Consider the following 26,513-nt stretch of genomic DNA (forward strand, 5'->3'; position numbering starts at 1 on the left):
ACCACTGCCCCGCCCCGCCCCCCCACACACACATCGGCCAGCCCCCCATGCACACACACACACACACCTACTCCCTCACGCACACTCTGCCCAGTCCTGCCTTCACATAGTCCCTACTCCCCTCCAAACGCCCCGCCTATCCCCGCTCCGCACACACCCTGTCCCGCTGCCACCATACACACCCCGCACAGCCCCGCCCCCTCCCACACACCCTACCCCGTTATACACACACACACAGCCCCGACCCCCTCCACACATGCACCTCCTTTCTACCCGCACACATCAAGACCGCCCCCGACACACACACACACACACACACACACACACACACACACACACACACACACACACAAAACAATAACCCCACCTTCACATTAACCCCAGCCCCACACTGCCCTTATTACCGAAAATGACCACACACCCACACAAACCCTACCTAAACACTAACCCCATCCCCACACTTACCTACCTAAACACTAACTCCATCCCCACACTGACCCCACCCCCACACTAACCCCATCCCCACACTGACCCCATCCCCACACTAACCCCATCCCCACACTAACCCCACCCCCACACTAACCCCATCCCCACACTGACCCCATCCCCACACTAACCCCATCCCCACACTAAACCCATCCCCACACTAACCCCATCCCCACACTAACCCCATCCCCACACTAACCCCATCCCCACACTAACCCCATCCCCACACTAAACCCATCCCCACACTAAACCCATCCCCACACTAAACCCATCCCCACACTAACCCCATCCCCACACTAACCCCATCCCCACACTAACCCCATCCCCACATTGACCCCATCCCCACACTAACCCCATCCCCACACTAACCCCATCCCCACACTAACCCCATCCCCACACTAACCCCACCCCTACACTAACCCCAACCCTACATTAACCCCACCCCTACACAACCTCCCCTCTCACACTGACCCTACCCCCACACTGACCACATCCCCACATTGACCTCACCCCTACACTGACCACACCCCCACACTGACCCCACCCTGTCCCCACACTTTCTTGACCCTCACACTCACTCCACCCTCAGACTGATTCCACCCCACCCTCTCTCCACACTCCTCCCACCACCACACTCACCTCACCCTCACAATGATGCCACCCCACCCCACTCCCACATTAATCCCACCTCATCCTTACCTCCATCCCACGCTAATTCCACCCCCACACTAACTCACCCATTCCAACATTAACCCACCAACCCCCCACACTAAACTCACTTATCCCCACTGTCACACTAACCCATCCCAACCCAACGTTAACCCACCCCACCCCCACACTAATCCACCCCACCCCCACACCGACTCTATTCCATCCCCACACTAATTCATGCAATCCCCCGATACACCCCACCCATTCCCCACACTGACCCGCCCCACTCCCACACTGACTCCACCCCACCCAACCTGACTCTCATAGTCCCTCCCATTTTTATCTTAGTCCCTCCCATTCTTATCTTAGGACCTCCCATTCTTATCACAGGACCTCCCATTCATATCATAGCCTCTCCCATTCTTATCATCGGACCTCCCATTCTTATCATAGGCCCTCCCATTCTTATCATAGTTCTTTCATTCTTAATTATGGTTCCTCCCATAAAACCCCTCCCATTCGTATCATATCCCCTCCCATGCATATACTCCTCCCATTCTTATCATAATCCTTCACATTTTTATCATAATCCCTCTCATTCTTATCAAAATCCCTCCCACTCTTATCATAGCCCCTCCCAGTCTTATCACAGCTCCCGCCATTTCTATCTTAATCCTTTCCACTCATGCCATAGTCCCTCTCAGTTTTATAAAAGTCCCTCCCAGATTCACTCTCACCGTTTCCGGCTTCCGTTGAGTATTGCTGTTGTTATCACCTGCTATATCCAATGTCATGTCTGTCAACGTTAAGCAAGCACGTTCGTCGACAGCGAGACCTGCGTTGTGACATGAAACCGTCAAAAGAGGAGGTGATGAAACAGGCGACGTGAGCAAAGGAATGGGTAGAATGGGCTGGAATTCTGGTATGCTGAGGGGCTGGGGCAGGAAAGCATATCATGAGGAAATGGGTGTAGTAGGATTAGTGGTTTGAGTGTAGTAAAAATTTATATCAAAATATTCTCTAAGACTGAAAGTGTCAGGGAGGATGGGACAAAGAAATGGGTGGGATGAGCTGGAACTGTGGTGGGGTGGAAATGGGTGCTGTAAGATTAATGTTTTACGTGTAGTGACGATGTATTTCAGAGTTTTCTTCAGCAATAATACAAGAAGAACGAGATAAAATTGCACTGATCTCATATACTTGGCATCTTGTGACACAGGTGATGAATATATGGACAAGCCAACTGGACATTTTGTTATTTAAAAGGGTTCTCATGCGTTGCATACAGGGTGGTCTGCATATTGTGCCCTCCAGTGTTCTGTGTTGCGGGGATGGTTTAGCTCTGCTGGTGTCAAGAATGAAGGTATTTGGGCTACTTCATAAAAGTTACTAATCAACTCTGCAATCACGGGACGGGAAGAAGCAGACACTATAAAGCATGAAAGGATTATGGGAAAGAGAGTAAGATAAAAGGTACACATTGATAACACTGGGTGAGCCGTTCTTGCAACACACGAGAATTGGGGTGTGACTTATAAAAATCACTCCGTATACTGAAGGTCGGGAAAGCAGCAGGAATGAATGGAATAGCAACAAAGGGCCCTAGAAAAGAGGACGATATTGTTATTTCATACTTGGGTGAAGGATGATGCAGTATTAATACCCATGACAAAGAGCATGAACAGTATTTTGCTGCTTTATAAGGGCAAGGGTGACGAAAAGAAATGCTCGATTCTTAATCTATAAGTATATTGTTCATACCACATAAGGTTTACCCATAACATCATAGTAGGAAAAACCAGGGAGGTTTTAGGTGTGGCAGGGTGTGTTGAACTAGGTATTTGATGTAAGAAAGTGCATGTGAGAAGTATCTAGAGGAGATTCATCTGTATATCCGTATGTAGTTTTAGTTACATGGAAAAAGCATATGATGAAGGTGACAACGCTTTGTGACAAGCGTTACAAAGTACAGAGTGGGAGGGAAGCTTTGGGACGAATCGATTAAGATTAAAATGGAGTTGTATGAGAGTTGCATCATGCTGCCATGGTTATTCAATGTGTTCATGGACCAGGTGGTGAGAGAGACGAATGTAAGGATACCGGGAAGAGGGGCAAATTTAAGGAATGTTGATATGGAAGGAGAGGAGGCTGGGAAGTAAACCAGCTATTGTTTACAGACAATACAACATTGGCTGCAGACTCAGAAGGAAATTTTCAGCAGTTAATATCTGAAACTGGAAGAATATGAGAGGGCAGACAGCTGAAAGTAAATGCAGGAAAGAGTAAGCTGATGAGCTGTAGATGAGAAACAGATCCGATCTATATGAGGGTAAATATAAATCGGAAAGATTAGGAAGAAGCGGAATACTTTAGGTATTTGAGAGTGGACATAGCAACAGAAGAAACTCGAGGAGCTAACTTAAGCCGTAGGATTAGAGAAGGGTTAAAGTATTAGAGGCAGCTCGTACAAGAGTAACTAAACTATTTGTATAAGATAAGGACAGTAAAGAAGAAGGTACAGTATAGTGGTACCAGCACTGCTGTGTGGATGTGAAGCTTGGGACCTCAATACTAAGGGCTGGAAAAGCCTAAAATGTTATCTGGAAGGAGAGGGTGTGACAGGGTGAGGAATGACACTGTTAGAGGCAGTTGTGGAAGCAGACGTACCAACTTATATGAAGAAAATCAGTGATAAGCGGCTGAAAAAGAAGCTGTACCGATCAGAAGTGGAAGTGAGAGGAAGTGGGATCCCACAAAGGTGGAAGGATAGTGTGAAAGAGACTTATGAAGCATAGAGGTCCGAATACTAGGTGAGAGGTGTGTACGGATTACAGGAAATTGGAGTGTCGTGCTTTACGAAAGTATGACTCGCTGTCGGAGGTATATAACGGGCAAGAGGTAAAGCGACCTGTTTAAATCGTAAATCGACAGGACCTGGTTTTGCTGTGGGTGGATTGAAATTGCTGCAGTGACGTGAAAACCACTTCATAAGACAGTTGAGAGACTAAATGTGAGTGAACAAGACTGCATTATGCTCTCTTCGGGCACCACCATGCTGGAAAGGATAACAGAAGCATGTACAAATGTATGTATGTAGGTTATGTATGTACTAGCTCAGGTATCCGCCGCTGCTGGGCAAAAATACTAATGCTTCCGGTCAACTCACTTCTCTCACTCTTTTTGACCCGAACTATCATCCCGTTCTTTATGACTCTCTCTTACTAATCTCTTCACTTCTCTATTCCTCACTACGTATAACTCTCTCTTCTCTCTCTCAACTTCCTCCACGCCCCTGTTTCTCATCCACTCACTATATGCTTTATTGTTTTGCGCCACAGCCTGTCTCACCTCTTCATTCCACCATGCTGTTCCTTGCATTCCCTTTCGTCTTCTCTTCACCCGACGCTCCACCTCACATGCTGCACTGATTTCTTCTGTGAATATCTTGCACACACCTTCCACGTCCTCTAGGTGCACTACTTATTTTTGTCATACGAAACCGTCGCTTATATTGACTTTATCGAGAATTTCTTCGACGAATTTCAAACAAAAAAAGTGCTTCAGCTCCGTAAGTCAACTTGAACTTTACGGAGTCAACGGTGGTAATGTTCTTCCGGTCAACTCACTTCTCTCTTTTTGACCCGAACATAATTATCACCCCGTTCTTCATTCGTCCCTCCTCCCATACTCTACCCCAAAAATAGCCAGGGTACCCCCTCAAAAAAGCCATGATCTTGGCCAAAAATAGCCAAATTTGGGCCATTTTAACCATATATTTAACCACCAGAGTGGTGACTCTTACTACTTTGCCCCACTCCCTCAAACCATCGGTCTTTTTGGTCTTAAAACCTTCCTTGGGTCATAAGGATTCCAGATATGTAGGTTAAGGTCAGGTAAAATGAAAATTGAGGGAGTAGTTCGTGAACAAACAGACAGAGGGACAGAAAGTGCTCTTTCTATTGTAGATGTATGTGTGTATGAGTACCGTATAAAAAGGTTCGTTAGCTGTGCGTGCTCAAGGCTTGTTGACGCGTACTACCTACCGTCGCCGGCCACGCTAATGAAGTAATTTCTCTGAGTTATGACGAAATATATTGTATCTCGTGTGTGTCCACCAACCTCCTTATTATCTTCATTAAGGGCTTCATTTTTCCCCTCCATTAGGCGTCCATATTTAGCCGCCAACGAGTTTTACCAAGAAGTATTCTATTGCGCTCAAGTCCTCGTTTTCTTTGGGTTATATTTATGTCTGATGAAAGGGATTGGTTTAATAGCATCACTAGGCTGGTGATAATGTATTGTAGTTTATTTAATGCGCAGAGCTATATTAGTTATCAAGACACCGTTTGGGATGATGATACCAATACATTAATAATACCGATAATAATAAAAAGAGGTCGTAGCCAGGGGGTGAGGTGCGTACACTCACCCCTTCCCCCATGACCCGTGAAGGTCCACCTAACGGGAATAACAAACACGTATACAGGCATGCAAAATATAGGGCACAAAATCACAACTCTGTCTCCATGGTTCATTATGTGTTTCAATTATCATCTGTTCGTATAATTTGCACGAACACGTCACGGTGATGAGTGGCGAGTTGTCTTCTTTGATTCTCATTTGTTAACGCCTTTTGACAGATATTGTCCTTCTCAAGAATCATTTCCCTTCCAGCGATCCACTCGCAATATCAGTCATACCCTTGTGAAAGACAGCAGCTGAACGAACTTGTGGTTTCATTGGTTTGCATTGCTGTATATTTACATTCCCTAACTTTTTGATACTAAACGATGATGTACTGAGAGAATTTTGGGAAAAATCAAATGTTTTAACTTTATAAACTGTGATACAATCCCACACCTCATCCTTTCCCCCAAAAGTAGGGATGATGACAGATGTAAGCAAAATTTAGGCCGTCAAGGAACAGCTGTATTATCAAAAGGAGTCCTGAAAGCTTAGTGATTGATGATATTACACATGCACGCTGCTGGACACGAAGGGAAATGATGTTGCACGAAAAGAATACAGTAGGTTGTCGTTAATTCTCGGTATAATACGACGCTTCAGATTCAGTCCAGATTAAATAGTTTTCGAGTAATTCAAGCCACTCACGTTTCTTGCTTCGAGTTATGGAAACCCCAAATGCGAACAACAGAATGATAAGCTGTGTGTGTGTGTGTGTGTGTGTGTGTGTGTGTGTGTGTGTGTGTGTGTGTGTGTGTGTGTGTGCGGGGGGGGGGGAATTTGGTCTGAGAATAAGCATTATACAGAAGGGTGTTGATGTCATCGGCTGAATTACGATTACGTTAGGTTGTATGTTTACTCCTTAGTTTCACTCAGCCTTTAAGTCCTGAAATATTCTGTCTGCGAGTTAAGACTGTGGAGGACTGGAAGTGTTGAAAACCTACTTGTGCTACTTGTGTGCTTTTTGTGACCCTATGTGGCTGCCAGTCTCTCTATCATCCACCCCTTTTTTGTCCTATCAGGAAAGTAGGGACTCAGGCCAAGGTTAGTTTAATCTAGACATTTAAGGTGAGAGGGACCAGTCGCTCAACCCTGAGTGTGTGAGTAATAAGCTCAACTTTCCTCGGATATAAACCCTCACGAACCACATCCAACTGGAACACCCTAACCTACTAAACCACCAGGTGTCCATTTGGCTATACCATCCTACATAATATATGATTTCCTGGGTTACAAGAAAGCAGTTGGCTTGGCACTCATTGTAGACTCATCTGAAGGTAGCATTACAGTAATGAATGGTGGGCCCCACCACCTTCCAAATGAATAATATAAAATTCCCCCCTTCCTTCCATGAAAAAGTCAATTTACTCTCCTTTACAGGGTGCATCTTAGGGCCTCAAAAATACGTGTCCTGTGCCAGGTTTAGAGTATGGTTTTGCAACTTTAAATTATTCGGTAGAAAAGATTATCTTTGGTGTGAAAAACATCTGCGAAGCACTACTTAGCCCTTGAACCTCCTGTAGGCTAGCTGTGTGGATTCCAACACTGGCCACACACCGCAGACACCATGCACTGTTTACTTGTTTATATACTTTTGTTTTTATTCTCCTATCATTTTCGCCTCTCTGCCACAGTTTTAGTGTCTCTTTGTTTGTTTTGCCTTTTAAGAAACTCTTACGTATTTTTCATCACCTATCTTGAGGTGCGATATGCCTGGGACTTCAGAGATCCATCTGATTGTCCTTTCAGCCAGGGTGAGTTTCTTATCAGGACGAAACACCGCTTGGCAGGACACAAACATTCTACACCTTGGCTGTGTCAAGAATTTTCTGTTTTCGACACTCCACTCAAGGGCGGGAAGCAGTCTCTATTATATATGTTTAATGTGCCTGCTTCTCTGTTGTCCAGAATGCCAGTATCCTAAACCCTCCATGGCGAACATAAGTTCATGCTCCTGCATTCCCTGCTCATGGAATTCAGAACCTTAGGCTCTTGCATCATACTAAAACGTGAGTTGCATTTAAGCAGAGCCTGTTGCTCTTACAACACCTGATTCTGCCGTTGCCGACAGACTGGACAAACTGCGCCAAACTGAGTTCCGTTAGCATTTAATCCAGGTTCTCCTGTTCCCTCTTTCACCTGGGTTTCCTCAGTCTCCACTTAGGAAAGCCCAGAAATATGAAGAGATGAGAGGTCTGACTTTGGCTTGGACCAACCCGCCTCTGACATTATGCCGGGGTTTGCAGCTTGGCAGCCCTGGACCTCCTTGGAAGGCACACCGTCATGGATGGTTACTCCTCGTGGCAGCAACCCCACTTCAGGAGGAGAAGGACCTTCCTCTCAGGATACTGGTTCTTTGCCCCCTCCTGCAAATGTACTTGGTCTAGCTCTTTTGTCAACAATACAGTCTGATTTGAATGGTGACAATTCTTCTATTATGGGCTATCATCTCTGCAGCTTTGCTATCCATGTCTGGCAAACCTTTTGTCCCTCTCCAATCTCTTTGTGACCAAGAACCAGCAACTGATTCACAGGACGCGACACATGACTTTACTTACTATAGCTTCACAAACCCAGGTTCCTTTTGATGTAGGTGAGGATAGTTTCCCTACTCACATGCCAGTTTCAGACTGAGACTTGGGCAAGCAAGTCATTTTGGAATTTCTTCTCACCATCGACCCTAGTCCGGGAATATCTAGACCTGCCGTTCCATTAATTTCTACTTGTATCCAGTTAGATTTGGATACCAAGTGGGGTGCAGGGAACATCTCAAAATCACTGGCTATATTATTTTGGTGCCATGTCCCGACGGACTGGCTCCCGCTGAACACTCCCTCAGGCCTATTGGTTTTCCATCAGAACGATGACACCTGGAAAGTGGTTTCTCATGTTGTTCTTAAGCAACTCTCTCAGGGACTCTGTATTTTTTGGAAGAAACATGGTTGCAAGGAGAATGCAACAAAATTTCTTTTTATTTCTTCTGGCTGGAAATTAACCATTTATGCCACTGATGGCCTCGTGGAAACTTAGTTCATTCTCGTTTCTCACTTTCTATGTTCCTGAAGACAGAGTTCGGTTCCTGGAATCACGGGCACTCGACCTATAAGTCTCCCTCTCCTCCAATTTTGACTTGTTGGACTGGGCAAAAGGTCTTGAGAACATAATGGAGGACTCAGACTGTAGACCCAAATTCAACACCAACTTTCCATAAAATATCAGAACATTACCAACACGTTTTGATCAGACTCAGGGAGTCTTCTCCCAGTTTGCTGCCAAAAGATCTTTTTAACTTTTTTGACTGAGCCAAAATTTGCCTCACACTCGGCTTTCCCCCATATTCGGCCAAAGCTCGAGCCCAAGATGGTTGAATAAGACCTTCAGTGCAAGAGGGCTGATAGGGCTGTCTTGGCTTTACAGTTTATCTTTTCTCATGCATTTGGTTGATGATATCTTACAAAGAAGGTTGTGGAGAGAGACGCGTTGGACCACAGAGCTCTTGACAACGTTGTGAAGAGCATTAAAGGATCCTTTATTAGCTTGTCCTTGTTGCTGTTTGACTCACAGTAGATAGGCAGCACAAACATGGGGCCAGTTACACTCTTCCTTGGGAACGGGTGGTTGTGAACTCGATTGAGTGCATTAATAGACTGGGTAGTCATGAAGTTGGTATGGTAACGAGGTAAATGTGGCACTCAGGTAGCTATTATATCCAGACTCTGACACATCGTATTTCTCCTGAATATTCACTCAACTTTGGACTGACAATACCAGATACCACAGTAGTTGTGGAAAGAAGTGGGAAATTGCAGAGAGCATGCCACTTTTTTGATGAATGTGGCAGGCAAATGGGATTTTGCAATATATGGTTTGGTGAAGGTTAGCCGACAGGGAAGAAGAGTGGGAGAGCAAAGAGAGATAAGTAAAGGAGAGGCATGCTTAGCAGTGAAAAACCAAAACAGGAACGACTCCAGGAGTGGGTGATGTAAGTGGAAAATGTTGTGGTAAAGGGAGGTGGTAATATACTGAAAATGGAAGTCATGTAGACTAACCCGAATATAACAGAGTGCCTTAGGAATGGAATGATAGTATAAGTGTATCTTTAGATAAAGGGAAGAGTGAGAGGAGAGGAAGTGGGAGTCACAAGGGAGTCTGCTTACTGAGAAGTGATAGGAAAGGTGTATGACACAGTAATGATTGAGAGGGTGAGTGCAGTTATAGAAAGTCTAACTGTTACAGATATTTTATGAACAGAGGACACCAGTAATCTGGTGTATGGATTATTTTTTTTAATAATTTGTTTTTCCTTCCTCTGTTGTTATAAAAAAAAAAAAAAAGTTGGTGCATGAAGAAAAGGTTGTGTTCTGGGAGGACAGGGGATGTGTTGATTAGGCTATGGCAGTCAAGTATATGTGCTAGGATGTACGGCAGATAATTTTTTAAAAAGTGAACAGAAGTTGTAACATTCCTGGAGCCGGAGAAGGCACATGGTAGGTATGATCATGCTTTGTGGGAAGGTGGAGGATTACTTGAATCTATCCAGTGTATGTGTGAGTGAGTGCAGTGAGTGGATGGTATATTGAGAGGTTCATCAACATTGATTGATGTATTGAAACAGGGCTGTGCCATGTCACCATGGCAGACTTCGCCAGACGATTTTATTCAACTGAGAAAGTCTAAGAATCTTAAGAATATTAACATTCTCGCTGTTAACTCCTCCATGTTCAGGACAACTCTAGTGCTCCATTCGAAGTGTCAAGTAAAATCACTTGACATTAGCCAGAGTAAAACAGGGAAGTCATCCTGTGAGAATTAAGGGTTAAATGAATGGCGAATCACAGGCCATTTATTAGACGTTTGTCAGACCATCATCAGATTTTTTTTTTTTTTTTTTTTGTCATTTTTCGTGGACGTAAAGAACTGATGTAAGTTACAACAAAAAACGTCACCACAGGTATGGAAGGCAACGAAATGAAATGTATCTCAACCATGCTAGAAGGGCAAATAGTCGAGTGGGCTAGACAGGCGTTTTCATAGACAAATGTTATACTTGAAAATGTAAGACAGAAATGATGAAATATAGAAATATGTTGTTTCATAACTACTCAGAGGACTGATAAACCAAACGAAAGGAGGTAGACAGCTCTGGATAAAAAATGAAAGGGTGGGCGCCAACAGCTACAATGGCCTTTACACATTCCATGGTGCTTCGCTGTAACAGGCCTCCATTAGCCCTGGACCTGGGCTGGCAGGGCTACGTACACCTATCTGATGAGCCGGACACTACACCTGCCTTTGAGGACCTGCCGTGGGTTTCTTGGTAGGAGAAAAAAACACAAGATAATTGATGCTATAGTTAAAACACACACACACACACACACACACACACACACACACACACACACACACAATATTATCCCCATCTCCGAGTCTCCCCCAAGTGACTTGACACGTGGTACTAATTTTCTTACTTTTTTCTCCCGTTTTTTTTTTTTCTCTTCCTGTGGCTATGGTTGAATGATGGTGGGTTATGAGGTGTGTTTATGAGTTACCAGGTGTGTTTGTGAGTTACAAGGTGTGTTTGTGAGTTACGAGGTGTGTTTATGAGTTACAAGATGTGTTTGTGAGTTACGAGGTGTGTTTATGAGTTACAAGATGTGTTTGTGAGTTACGAGGTGTGTTTATGAGTTACAAGATGTGTTTGTGAGTTACGAGGTGTGTTTATGAGTTACAAGGTGTGTTTGTGAGTTACGAGGTGTGTTTATGAGTTACAAGATGTGTTTGTGAGTTACGAGGTGTGTTTATGAGTTACAAGGTGTGTTTGTGAGTTACGAGGTGTGTTTATGAGTTACAAGATGTTTTTGTGAGTTACCAGGTGTGTTTATGAGTTACGAGGTGTGTTTGTGAGTTACGATGTGTGTTTGTGAGTTACGAGGTGTGTTTGTGAGTTACGAGGTGTTTTTGTGAGTTACGAGGTGTGTTTGTGAGTTACGAGATGTGTTTGTGAGTTACGAGGTGTGTTTGTGAGTTACGAGGTGTGTTTGTGAGTTACGAGATGTTTTTGTGAGTTACGAGGTGTGTTTGTGAGTTGCGAGGTGTGTTTGTGAGTCACGAGATGTGTTTGTGAGTTACGGAGTGTGTTTTTGAGTTACGAGATGTGCTTGTGAAATACTAGGTGTGTACAGTATGTGATATAAGGTGTGTTTATGAGTTATGAGGTGTGCTTATGCGTTACGAGGAGTGTTTGTGAGTTACAAGGAGTGTTTAAGTTAGGTGTGTTTGTGAGCTTTTTTTGTTATTTCCTTTTAACCTCGTTGTGGACTTGTGGTAGTAAGGAAAGCTTAAACCCCTTGAATCTGGTGACTTTTTTTTTTCTTTAAGACGTTGGGGCATCTCTAGGGACGTCTCTGGCGGTCTGTCACTCACTAACACTTTTCGGAAACGAGGTGCTTCATTTCCACAGAGTTAATAAGGTCTTATATCTGGGCCCCGAAAAACGCATCACGCTCGTAGGCTTAGGAACATCAGAACCCCATACTAAGACCTGGAAGTTTACGTATCTGTCTAGTACTTTTGTTGTTATTCTTGCTGCCGCCATTACATTCAGCTTAGGAGAGCCCCACTGTAGCGAGAGATATATATATGAAGGCTGTGTCGAACCCACTAGTTTGAAATGCCAACGCCATGCTGTAGGAAGTCGTCAGGGGATGCCAGAAATTAGAAGAAAAAAAAGAAAAGAAAAAAGAAAACGAACGCCATCGGATTGAATGGGTTACGTGATCTCCGCTTTAATAACTATTGTATATATAATTTTTCATTAACCTTTCTGTAAGAAAATGTCATACAGTTTCGTTACCACCACATTACAGTATTTCATACATTTAAGGGAGACTTATCGTTAAGTGGTTAAAAACAGTCTACTGATTGCCACGACATATTTTTCCTACTGCCACATTATTATATTCATTTATTGGAGACCTGTCGTAGTGAAGGGGTTTGGCCGTAATTTATTAGAGACAAAGAAACGATGAGTAATTAAAAGGGCTGTCTTTATGGTTAAAAGGATTCATTAAGAGCTAGTTAGTATAAAATGATTATGTTAGAAAGGTTCACTGGATGTTAGGATTAAATAGACATTACGGTCAGAAGGATTGTTTAGATATTACCGATAAAAAGATTAATTAGTTGTTAGAGGAACTAAACTGATGCACTTGTTGAGATTAATTAGGTGTTATAAGGATTAATTAATGTTATAAAGATTAATTATGTGATAAAAATGAATTAGATGATTGACTCTAGACGTTGCAGTTAGGAGGATTAATTAGTTATTTCAGCTTGAAGAATGACGTCCATTTCATTTCCGTTACCGCAAGAGACTGCTGTAGGGAAGGTCCCTATGGTGTTCGAAAGTGTAGCCTCTTACCCTTTAGTTTCATGACGATTTATTTCTAAATCTAGCATTCAACAGTCGAATTTATCCAGATTATAGGAGACCTTACGCAAATTGAATCTGTCAAACCCCCTTTCCTACGAATGACTGCGCTTGTCGAATATACTCTGACGGTAGCAAGATCAAAATTGAGTCTTGTGGATGGGGTGTTATTGGGGAAGTTTCATGTTTAATTATTCGGATAATTCTGCCCCATGCTGAATAAAATCGTCTAAGGCACTCATGGTATTATATAGTACTGTATAACGACGTCTTCACACAGGTGTTATTGTAGCTGGTCTCATGCATTCCCTCACCGTCACTATACCTGTCTCCTGAAGTGCGAACGTCACCAACGTGAAAACTTAAAAAACCGGTAATTTACAGGGTATAAATTAACAACTAAACAAAAATAAATAAATCTACATATATGTCAATCAATTAATAATAAGAGCGTCGATTTAAGATAAACTAAAAAAAAACACTATCCGTTGATTAATGCCGATTGCCTAATTGCAAACTAATCCTCGTTACCCACCCAATCACAAAACACCACCCACATTCCTCTCACTAACATCCAGGCACTCACACTAATATAAAAAGCAAAATAAAAACGTCAAAAGACAAATAACATAGTATGAATAAAAATAATTGATTGTCTAAAAGAAATATCCGACTGCGTCATCCGGATTAAACAGGAACGCAAACAAGGTGGCGTCGCCTGGGGGTTTGTGGTGTTTTTTTGTCCAAGCGAAGATACTAAAGTTATGAACAGCAGAAATACAAAAGTGAATTCAATAATGCCTCGAGTGATTTTAGAAGAGAAAGAACCCTGTGATGTCGTGGAAAGGGAGTTACAATTTTACAAACCAAATTTTGGCAGTATGGACCACGGAGAAGTGAATGTTGCGTTCTTGCCATTGCTTGTGGAGATCTTTGACGGCATGGACGATATTTAATACGATAAACAGCCAAAGTGTGATGTCACGTATGGCAACAATGTACTGATTCTAAACAAACATAGCAGATGACGTCGTTTGTCCCATAACAACAAAGCAAAATGAATTAATTTAGTACTTAAAATGCTTCACTGATTTGTTCCAGACTCTAATGACCAGTCAGAAACTTGAAAGTGAGTTTTGCTTCCTAGGGGATGAAGAGGAATTAAAATGTGGGAAAAGCAGAGAAGTGGAGGCGCCATTTCTGGTACTTCATCGTCACAAGTATGTAGCTGTGATTATGGTTAGCCTCGTATTAGACAGTAACATACAGACCCACTGTATGTCTGAGTAGTATTACTGGTAATGGAATTTGCCGGTTTATGAAAGTAAGAAACAAAAATGCCATAAGATAATTTACAAAATGAGGAAACGGACAGGATCTAGTGATCCTAAATCAGGTTCTAGTAATGTCCAGTCTGTCACAGTCTGTCAACTCTGCTTGAAAAAAAAAATATATATATCTATATTTTGCAGAAGCCACAACTTGAATCCAAATACAGTAGTTTGAATTGTTTTCTGTTTATATATTGCCATTTGCTGACACTTTTCATCTATGACACATCTCTTGCAGATTAACTCCTTCCTCACTTTGAGGTCATTAATCCTCCCTGGGAGTTATTAATAACCCCAGAGGTCATTTGCAATGGAATTGCCATAGAAGTGTTAGCATATGGTGAGATAAACAGAAAACACTGCAAACTACTGGACTTTTAGTTGTGGTTTATGCTAAATATTATGTACAGGTATATTATCCTCCAGACAGTTGCAGAATGCTAAGAAGTACTTGAATCCTACAAAACTGGAGTGAAATATGAAGGAGAGAATTATTCTGCCAAATTTATGCATGTTATGATGGCATACTGTGCTGTAAATATATGACGGACAAATATTTTCTAGTACTGGCGGCTATGGTAAATTATTTTGCAGGCTGGAAGTTGAATCAGTCACTTTAGAGAACCAAAGCTTGTAACACAAATGAAAGTCCACCAGCATTATACAGTCTGTCCTCGTCTAATGCAGGTAGGCCTGTTTGCATCCGCACCGACCTTGCGGTAGGCAAATATCGCGTTACAGGGACTCTTGAAAACCCATATTTCCTTCTGCACCCCTGCCCAAAGTCCACATTTTACCCCCTCGTGGTGCAAAATTTTTTTATACTCCCCAATTTAAACCTCCTAAAAGCATTAATATGGTTATAAAAAATACATTAGGTCAGTAGGACTTTTTTTATTTATTATACTGTACCTTAGGCCTATGTGTGGAGAAGAGTAGACACACGTCGCTGGAGATGAGGTAGAAGGGGAGAACACACACTAAAATCCATCAAAGTCTGTTTCACTAGCCATACTCCAAACATCACTTTCTAGGTCCTCCATAGCTTTTTCATCCTGCTGGATATCCTCTTGCTGTAGACCAGCGGCAGCTTGTCTGGCAAAGAAAGTAACGAGTGATGAGTGACTGTTTACGGCAGTTTACTCAGTCGGTGTGCATACGATTGTAGTTGCTGACTGATTCAACAATCTGCTTAATCGCTTCGTTACCTCTTGCAAGGGAAAGGTTGCTGTCAAAGATGAACTCCGTGAGAGACTTGGCACGACTTAGGATTCAGATTACCGTGTTATGCTAACAGTACCCACATTAGAATGTTTATTTCCTTCTGCAAAATACTGCCGTGTTAGAGCAATATTGCGTTACAGCAAATCGCGTTAGGCGAGGGCAGACTGTACTCATTCACTAAGCCAAATACTTTCACAGTAGTAAAACAACTGTGAGAAATATCAATACAGTACATTAATACATGCCTTTAAGATCTATTGTATGAAAACTATGAGGATAATTTCGGTAAATGTTTGCAAAATCATAACAGCAGATTCCAAAAAAGTACGGTAATAACGGGAACCCACAAGTTGTACAGTTTTAAGTCAACTTTCTTCTGTTAAGTTTCTTCCACAAATAAAAAATAAGCGAAATATTGTAGGGTCTTTAGTGTTCTATCTATCTATCTATTGCCAGACGCCTCAATCCCGTTTGGGGTGGCCACAAACAAATCGCCTCCAAGTCGCCCTGTCCCCCGCCATTTCACTACCCTGCTCCCAACTCACACCCCCCTCTCTCATATACTCTTTGTAAACATTTACCCCTACCGGTACTTTTTTTTATTAGATTGTGAAAATAAACAGAAGTGAATGAATTTCAATCCATTTTATGCATTAACCTTCCCAAACGCCACATAACCTAACCAAAATCCATGTCATTCTAGCTTAACTGAGACCAATTTCCAGTTTTATCCTTAGCCGTCAGTGGAGTCCATCTTGACTGATTTCAAATTTGAAAATATGAGATAAACCCACCTCCTGCTGTCTCATTGTCTGAATCGGGACCATATGTGCCATGGAGAAGCAAAACACATCACCTTTAATAGAAAATACCGTACATAGCTAGACAAACCACATGCACAGACACACATTAAAACCCCCACAATATTGCTTATTTGAATTTGCGGGATAAACATCACAGAAGAATGTTGACTTAGAACTGTGCAGTGTTTTGATTCCCATATGGAGTTATGGTTTTGTAAACATTATCCATAATTTCTGTAGTAGAAAAGAACCAAGCACCTCTTCCAGGGAACTTTTTGTTCTTTGGAAAGTGCAGATTAGTTTAAATTGCACAGACATTGAACTGTTATTGCATCCAAAGTGTCTGATCAAAACGCAACACATTTAGCATATTTTATGGCTATGGACACATTCAAAGTTCTGAGTTGCACCAAAAGCTGTGTTCAGTTATGTTAGTTGTACACTGGATCAGCAGCCAGTAAAACTGTTGTGGAAGTATCAGGATTATGGCATATTTCATTGTTGGTTATTTAATTTTCAGTAGATAAAGGGATTTACAGTAAGCCATGATTTCATGTACCTTGACAGACCAGATGTCGGTTTTAACAGGCACTCTGAAGCTACCGGACTTCTGTTGGCAATAATGAACAATGTCCGTTAAATGGGTCACAGTACATGTTTCATTAGAAAGTGCAATGACAAGAATGTGAAGTAAACTTTAAAAGGGCGGAATTAAATTATGGGTGAAATAAACTGCAAATTGGCGAAATTAAGGGCCAGGTTAATATAAAATGGATATAGTATTCACGTTTAATACTAAAATGTGCTATTGTATACATTTAGAGTGTAATCTCCTAAATCGCTTGATTCTAAATAGTGGATTCATAATACGCAGCAACATCATGCAAGTTTGCAGCCTCAGTAAACTGTAGAAATTACATGAAAATCACGGATGCAGCTATCAGAAGTGATGCTTTTCTGATCTCATGTAATACATGCCACTATTACTTCAGGTCTGTGCATCTAGCTGGGCATAAACCAATCTTAGTCAGGCATGGCAATTACTAAACCAGACATATTCAAGCATAGCACTTATTATAAGCCAATCACAGCACTTCCTTCCCACGCCAAGCATGAAGGTTGTTAGTGTTCGCTGGTGACCAGTTTGATGTAGGTTTGGGGATAAATGGGGCAGCTTTTCCGAGATGACAGACCCATAAGGAATTTTCCTCAAAAGATCAGTTATTTTTAAATCGCAGAATTCTCAAATTGCGGTGTGTGCCCAGTCTCATAAGACCGCGATTTAGAAGATTCCACTGTATACTGTATATTCAAACTTATGCATGAAATCCCATTTTTTTTTTTATTTTTTTTATGTGATGGACTCAGGGCATAGGCTTCACAGCCTGCTTTCAAGGCCCAGTAGTCCTCCTACGTACTGCACACCTCTACATGTCACCACTTGGGCGCTAACACCCACTGTCCATACTGATACATGCTAAGGCTGTCTCATACAGGACTGGTATATTGGTATTAATGGGGGTGTTTTTACGACATGTCGGCGGGTCTTCTGGTAGATCAGTAAAGTCTGATAATTATTAAAATCAAATCCACAAACTGTTCCCTGCTCCAGCAGGATTTGAACCCGGGTCCGTTAGGACTGCAGGCCACCTCTCAACCGATTTAAAGGATTTTCGGCCTTATCGGATCAGGCTTACCCCTAATTACTCCATTATAGGGATGGGCCGACTGTATATTCAGTACAGAGCATTAAGGGAGTCTCTGACATTTCATCATCTCTCAGTAAAAGAATGTGTACTGTCACTGTCAGCGAAAGAAAAATGGCAAAGAATGCATAAAGTGTAGAAAACATAATGAAAGGGCAAATGTATGCTGTGAAGAGTTAAAGTACTGGAATAGGCCTATATCTATACCAGTATTGCTTAAGTACTATGCAGAACCGATAAAACTGTCAGCAAAAAAGTTTTAGACTTTTCGAAGGAAAGTATGTTACTAATGATAATCTTGACTAAGTCATTCATCTGATACCGTATATAATAGCCACCACTAGATCGAACCTAACCTAAACAAGTGAAATCTTGACCTGAATATCTTAGACTACCACTAAACCTAACCAAACCAAACCAAATTTTAACCTGATGAACATGATTGCCATGCACTAGCCTAACTTAACAAAATTTTGACCTGACTAACATAAACTGCCACTAGACATAACCTTGCTGAATGTAGCTTAGCCTGCTAACAAAACCCAGTGGGACCCATAAACCTGAAATAATAATAATATATGAACCTTAAATTTGCTGCTGAGCATAGTATATAATGTAGAGTGCATTGTAATGTGTGTATCAGGTGATGCAATATATTCACTGGCTTAGTTTTCAACGTCTGGAGAAAAACAACCAGTAGAAGGCCGCCTAACGAAACTTAATTTCTACCTGCAAAGAAAAATAAAAGATTACTAAAAAAAAATGGGAAAGGATGTTATAAGGTTTGCAGCCCAACCTGACAAAAACTCCAGACACGTAGCTATGAAGACTTTTTCCTTGATGTCATCTTTTACTTTAACAATATTACATTGACACTTGAGTAAGAAAAGGTATTACATGATGACATTTCAGTGGTTTTCAACTGTTAATTTTCTTCCTTAGAGATGAAAGAAATAAGGGACGACATTGTATAATCTGCATAACCCGATATTTGTTTAGAACCCGTTGACCGCAAAGTAATCTTATAAAACCGCTATTTACCGCCATGCCATTTATTTTTCTGCGAATTAGATGGTCCGTTTATCTCCGTTCCATCTCTGTCCATCTTCCCACATATGATTCTCAGCCCTGCCTCAGATCTTTCGTCCTCCATTTTAACTGAAGCCACTTTTCCCTGTATTGGCTCCTCAGCTCTGTTCATTCTTGTGCATGATCTACCTCTCTTTTTCTTATCCTCCTGCTTCCTCTCCACTTCACCCTCGTCCGTGGTCTTGCTCCCTTGTCCTTATCTGTGATCCTCTTACCTCCTCCTGCTTCCTCTTCTCCGTGGTCTACCTCCTTCTTCCTACTCCTCCTCCTCCTTATCATCATTATCATCATCATCATCTTATTCTTATTCTTCTTCACCTCCTCCTCCTCCTCTTCATCATCATCATCATCATATTCGTCCTCCTCCTCTTCATCATCATCATTCTCATCATCATCATCATCATCTTATTCTTCTTCCTCCTCGTGGTCCTGGCCAACAGCAGAGTCACCACAGCCGGGAAACTCCGCCAAATATCCTGACCAAACTTGCAGTCGCGCCACCAAAGTTGAGTGAGGGGCTGGCGAGAGGATGGGAGAGGGAGGCGGGGGGGGGGGGAATTGACAACATATTCTCCCTTCTGTTTTTACTTTCTCTCCACTTTTCCTTCCCCCCCTCAACTTTTTTTTTTTTTTTTAAATCCTTTCATCCCCACTTTCTCCATCCCTTTCAATCCTCCTCCTCCTATTTTCCTTTTGACTCCATTTTCTCTTCTCTCACCTAATCTTTTTTTCTTTTTCTTCTCTCTCTCTCTCTCTCTCTCTCTCTCTCTCTCTCTCTCTCTCTCTCACAGTATTTCCTTTCTTCGTTTTCTTATTTTCAGCTGCTCTTTCCTCCCCATCTTCCATCCATCATTTCTTTTCGTCACGATTACCGCTCCAGCTTCTCATTAACCCTCCTCTTCTCTCCATCTTCTCTTTTCCTCGTCATCTCTCCAGTTTGTCTTTTCCTCCTCTTCTGTCCAGCTTCTCTCTTCCTCCTCTTCTCTCTAGCTTCCCGTTTTCTCCTCTTCAGCTTCCCTTTTCCTCCCTCTCTTTCCGCTGTCTTTTCTTTCTCTCTTCCCTCCAAGTTCTCTTTTCCTACCCTTCTTTCCATCTTTTTTCATCCCTTCTTCCCTCTCCAGTTCAGCTTTTCTCTTTCTTCATTCTCCATTTTCCCTCTTCTCATTCCTTGTTCTGCTTCTCTGCCTCTCCATTTCTTCTCTTTCGAACTTCCCTTTAATAACTCTTCTTTCTCCATCCCTTTCCCTCTCGTTCTCCCAGCTGTCTTTCCTTTTTCTCTCCTCTTTTTACAACTTTTGCTCTCTTCTTTCTCCATCTGCCCCTTTACCCCAATTTTCCATCTTCTTCTTTCTCCTTTTCCTCTTTTCTTCCCTCTTCATCTTTTTTGTTTTTTCTCTTATAATTGCGTTCTGTTCTTTTCACGTGTTTCCATTTCTTCCCTCCACCCTCTCTACATTTTGCTCCTCTTCCTTCACCTTCCCTTTTCCCTGCCTTCTCATTTTCCCATCTTCGTCTTCCCTTCCATCCGTCCAATTCTTTCCCACTCATTATGCCTACTAGATGGCAGTGGGTTTTAAAGGATGAGAAAGGAGAGGGAGGGGGGAAGGAAAAGGGGGAGGGAGCGAGGAAAAAGGGTAGGGGGGACAGGAAAGAAGGGGGACGGTGAATTTCTCGAATGTGAATTTCAAACCTGGACGCGTGTAATGCAGAACTCTGTGTGTGTGTGTGTGTGTGTGTGTGTGTGTGTGTGTGTGTGTGTGATTCTCTCCCAACTATGTGTACATTCTGGATCGGTTAAGTATTTTTAGCATACGAGGAAATTAATGACCATATTAAAAAAAACATCGTCTGTATAATATCGTTTTTGTGTTACTATACTCCTTTTCCTCGAACTTAGTCTAAAATTTTCGTCTGTCTTGAATGTTAGGTTGTAGCAGTACCATAGATTAACACTAGAATATGACACTCGTCACGATCAAGTGATATGGAAATATATTTGAAGCTAAAGTATTATCTTTTTCCGCCACTGGGCTAAATAAGATTAAGAACGACGAAAATCAGGGTCAGGTAAAGGGAATATAGTGGCAGGAGAATACTAGAACACGTGAACACCTTGAGTACGGAAGGAGTTTTAGCCTGTGTTTACTCGTTCAGTGATAACACCACCTATACTATGAATGCATTCTCTCTCTCTCTCTCTCTCTCTCTCTCTCTCTCTCTCTCTCTCTCTGTATCCACGGAGAAGATATGCCCATGTAGGGAAAATAGGTCCTTAGAAGGAAAGTAGGTCCATAGAAGGAAAATAAGTTCATAGAGGGGAAAATAGTTCCATGAGTAACAAGTCACTGAAGGGAAAACTGGTCCATTTGTGATGATACGTCCCTAGCGAAAAAGTAGGTCCAGGGGGTAAAAAAAAAAAAAAAAAAAAAATCTCGGGCGAATTAGGTTCATGGGAAAAAGCAGATTCATTGGGGAAAACAGGTTCAATGGAAAAGTTGGATTATGAGGAAAACTAGGTCCAGGTGATAAGTAAAAGATGTGGGTGAGGAGATGACCCCGAGGGTATGTAGCCGGAGACGGGGCTTATGCACTAAAAAAAAATAGTATTTACCTTAGTCTTGTTGCCTCTTAACCATTGTATTCACTGTATGATGGCCTTATCGAACTGGAGGGGTTAGATACATCCTTCATTAACCCCTGCACTACTAGGGGTTCAGCTAAGCTGAATAGTCGACAAGTACGTCGAAGGAAGAATAAAAAAAACGTCATCGTAGTGAAAAAGTTAGGTAAGTTCTGTCTGTGGGTATGACTTAAGCTGTAGGCTACCACGGGAACATAACACAAATACCAAGGTTAACATCTGACAGAGAATAACAAGAATGCTGTATTATATCACAGTCTTGTTTTTCGTTACACTTGAAGGTACTGTGGAAACACTGGTTTTCTTTTTCCATCATAATGTTCGTCAGAGGTTTCTCACCCAGTGCAACATGCAGTCGCTGCGAAAATAACCAGTTTACTTCAGTGCCGTATTTTCTGTTCTATTATTGCTGTCCCTAGACGATTTTATGTGGCTTAGAAGAGATTTTTCGTAGTATATTTAATAGTTACCGTATATCTTTCATAAATCTCCTGAACACGAGAGATCTTTCCAAAGTCTAATATATTCATCAGGATCAAGCAAGAATATAACAATGACGTCCCTCTGGCTGCAGGAGTTACAATGACACATCTGCACCCCAGCAGCCCTTTGCGTTTGTTTCCATTCGTAGTTAATGTGATTAATCAAATATTTCAGTCCGATGACTACCAGTTACAAGCAATATTTGAAGCGGCATTCCGAACGGGAGGTGTTATTTAGCGTTCATTAACCTCTTCAGTACTGTGGCGCTGTCTAGATGTAGCAAGGATGAAATATACACGTAGAACGTCATTGGAGTGAAGTGATTAATGATACAGGTAAAATCATTGCTTCGAATAACTTTGAGCGGTTCCGCGCATGAGTAAAAATGGTTTGGAACCAGAGTAGTTTCCTTTGTGTTCGTTTGTCATATTTTACTTCCCAGTCCCATACAGGGTCAGAATACTGCATGGTTAGAATGGTGTCAAAACAGTTTCCTGTGATCTTGTATGTCATATTTTACCTCTTGTACCATAAAGGATCAGAATATTGCTTTGTTAGCATTGTCAGAATAGTTTCCTTTGTCCTCGTATATCGTATATTACTTCCCAGTCCCATAAAGGATCAGAATATTACTTGGTTGAATTGTGTCAGTGTTGGTGTCGTGCTGGCGGCGTGTTTGTCCGTCGTAATATATGTGGGATTAATTTATTTGACATGGCCACCCCTTTGAGCCCCGGGCCTTATATTGTAGGTGCAGCAGGCGTCACTCTGCCTGCCTGTGGTTATCCCGTGCTTTATGTCACCACCGGCCGTCACATTGGCTCCCGGGCTGTGTGGTGGCCCAGGCAGCTGCTGGACGATAATCCATTGCAAGTGTCATAAAGACTTTATAGTTACTTGTAGAGAAGTATATTTTGACTTGTGGTCGAGCGGCTTTTATATCTTGTAGTAGTTTCCCCACCAGATGTCATGTAGTGACGGGAGAGGTAAAGAATAGTATGGGACTATTTTTATTTGTCTTGGAAATATTAAACAGGTATAAGAGTATAAGTCCCGGGTAGCTACCTCCCTGTCTCGCTATCTCTCTCTCTTTCTGTTCTAAGGCTAATCTCCGTCTCGACCTCTCTCTAGGGTCGCTTGTCTCCTTCTCAACTCTCTTTCCTAAAATCTGGTGTAGCAGGGGTTCCTCATGGTTACCAGATCTTTCTCACGAGAGGACTGCTGACAGCTAACTGCATCATCTCCTTACTGGCCGCTGTCGTCAGCTTTCCTCAGTGTGAAGAGTGTGTAAGCATGCTTAGCACTGCTCGATTCTCGCAGACACAACACCTTCTCAATCATCTGACTTCCTGCTTCTATCTGTCTCTCTATCTATCTATTTATCTATCTATCTATTATGATTTGCAATTATAATATGGAGACCTACCACATTGCTCGGCCGCGCAAAAATGGCGTACCATCGACATTTAATAGTTATAATATATTAATACATACTACATACACATTATAATGAACTTATAAGCCAATCAAGTGAAATACATAATATTGTAAAATAACATAATTGTATGAATATTGTATACATATATTATTCATAGTAAATAGTGATTATTCAGTAATATTACATGTTAAATAAGTTGTATACATATTGGAATAAATGCATTAAAGTAAATTATTTAACTGTAATACAGTATGTACTTGGGATATTATAGTGAAATGCATACATGCAAGAATAAAAATAGTTTAAAATTAAGATTATTGTAAGAGTTATTAATATTTCATTCAAAGATAATGGTACTGGTCTGTCATATATGGGTCATTCTTCTTTGTATTATTATTATTATTATTTTTTTTTATATATATATAATTAATACTATATACAAAATATATACACTTCATTCAGGGTGGTTAACTGTGATGTTAACTCTCCCCCCACTAAACAATGACTCCAAATTAGCAATTCTTGCATGCATTCTGTGCATTGCCAACAGCAATACTGCAACTACAATGCAGATGATTATAAAGACAGAAGGTGCTTGGCTATACACATAATATGGGTTGAACATACTCAAACTCAAATCTTCCCAGGGCTTCATTGTTTCATTGATCAGCTGCATAGTTTCAAACTTAGGTGAAGTCAGCTTAATACTTGTGCTCATGTTTAAGTTCATATCAGGCAGTGGGTGGAAATGTTTGTGTGTATGGTTGATAATGGCGTAGTGATTGATGGTGGAAAAAGTAGACATGGATGGTGTAAATACCGCACAGTAGTCTGGTGCTATGTATAATCCTGAGGCTGATGTATGAGATGGTGGTATATCTGGACAGACTATGTAAACTGATGTGTTATGAGGGAAATAAAAAAACTGCGAGTGTCCAATGCGTTGATGGTGTACAAGTTTATCTGGAGCAAAAGTGAAGTTGCAATGATGATGAATATTGTTATTGCTGATGATAGCCATTTCACAAGGGACCGCTGCCACCAAATGTCATAAAGACTTTGTAGTTACTTGTAGAGAAGTATATTTTGACTTGTGGTCGAGCGGCTTTTATATCTTGTAGCAGTTTCCCCACCAGATGTCATGTAGTGACGGGAGAGGTAAAGAATAGTATGGGACTATTTTTATTTGTCTTGGAAATATTAAACAGGTATAAGAGTATAAGTCCCGGGTAGCTACCTCCCTGTCTCGCTATCTCTCTCTCTTTCTGTTCTAAGGCTAATCTCCGTCTCGACCTCTCTCTAGGGTCGCTTGTCTCCTTCTCAACTCTCTTTCCTAAAATCTGGTGTAGCAGGGGTTCCTCATGGTTACCAGATCTTTCTCACGAGAGGACTGCTGACAGCTAACTGCATCATCTCCTTACTGGCCGCTGTCATCAGCTTTCCTCAGTGTGAAGAGTGTGTAAGCATGCTTAGCACTGCTCGATTCTCGCAGACACAACACCTTCTCAATCATCTGACTTCCTGCTTCTATCTGTCTCTCTATCTATCTATTTATCTATCTATCTATTATGATTTGCAATTATAATATGGAGACCTACCACACAAGCACAAGTAAGGCATGGGTTCTGGCCGGGATTTTAGACTTCGTGGCACTTCCTCCTTAGCTATTTATTTTGCATATTTCATCGTAGGGGCTGTATTCTGGGTGAAACTTTACACTTCGGAACATCTTCCTTTGCGATTTATTCAGTATATTACACCTTTGGGACCGTATTCTTGGCGGGATATGAGGCCACGTAGCGCCTATTCCATAGCGATGTCGTTTGCGTCTTGCATCTTAACATCTCTTGTGTATGTTATTTGTATCGCTGTATAATATTGATATACTTGCATTAATAACATACAAGAGGATATTGAAGCACAACTGCAAAGTAAATCGCTAAGGATGAGGTGTTCCGAAATCTCCAAAGCCTCTTAGAATACAACCCTATGCTAGTCGGACAAGCGTGCAAAATCACACCCCAATTTTCCCCGGGCCTGTGGGAGCGGCGGTCAGGTGGTGTGGGCGGCCATCTTTTCCTTATCACATGTTATTTGACAGGATAATATTCTTTGCCGAAGTGTGAGGTGGTAAAACAATTTTTTGTCTAAACCTGACATTGGCAATAACATGCAAGGTTGATGTCGTGTGTGTAATCCTGCTTTGGTAACACTGGTTGAGCTGTGAAACTGTTGCTTTGCCTGGAACACCACGGTGGCGTGGAGGACAGGTGAGACACATAGCTTGTATTATTATAGTTTACCTTCTGTTCCACTACAAGAAGGTAGTGTGGAGGACAGGTAAGAGACATAGCATGTATTATTACTCGTAGTGTTACCTTATGTTCCACTACATGACGTGTTGTATAGCTGACCCTGACTATCAGCATTAAAAAGGTGTCAGTAGGGATTTGAAAATCTTATATAATCTTCTGGTTCTTACTCATCCTAGCGGGATGGCATCCCAAACAGTTTACGGTATGGTTTTAATATTAGCTACTATTGCCATTTAGCGTTGATGTACGGCACCTTGACAAAGCCATTTCCTAAGTTTAGTTATCCATCACGCTCTGCACCACGAATACCAATCGTATTTAGCATACAGTAGTATCACAGGGATATCTGGTTGAATATAGTGTAATGGTTTAACTAGAATGTTGATGGTCTATCGTACCGGTAGTATTTTATGGAAGAACAATGAGAATCTTATGGAGATTCCAGTCCTCAAA

Source organism: Coenobita brevimanus, chromosome 110, assembly GCF_032717465.1.
Source record: "Coenobita brevimanus isolate Jiangsu-jjx chromosome 110, ASM3271746v2, whole genome shotgun sequence".
In the NCBI taxonomy this organism is placed as follows: domain Eukaryota; kingdom Metazoa; phylum Arthropoda; class Malacostraca; order Decapoda; family Coenobitidae; genus Coenobita; species Coenobita brevimanus.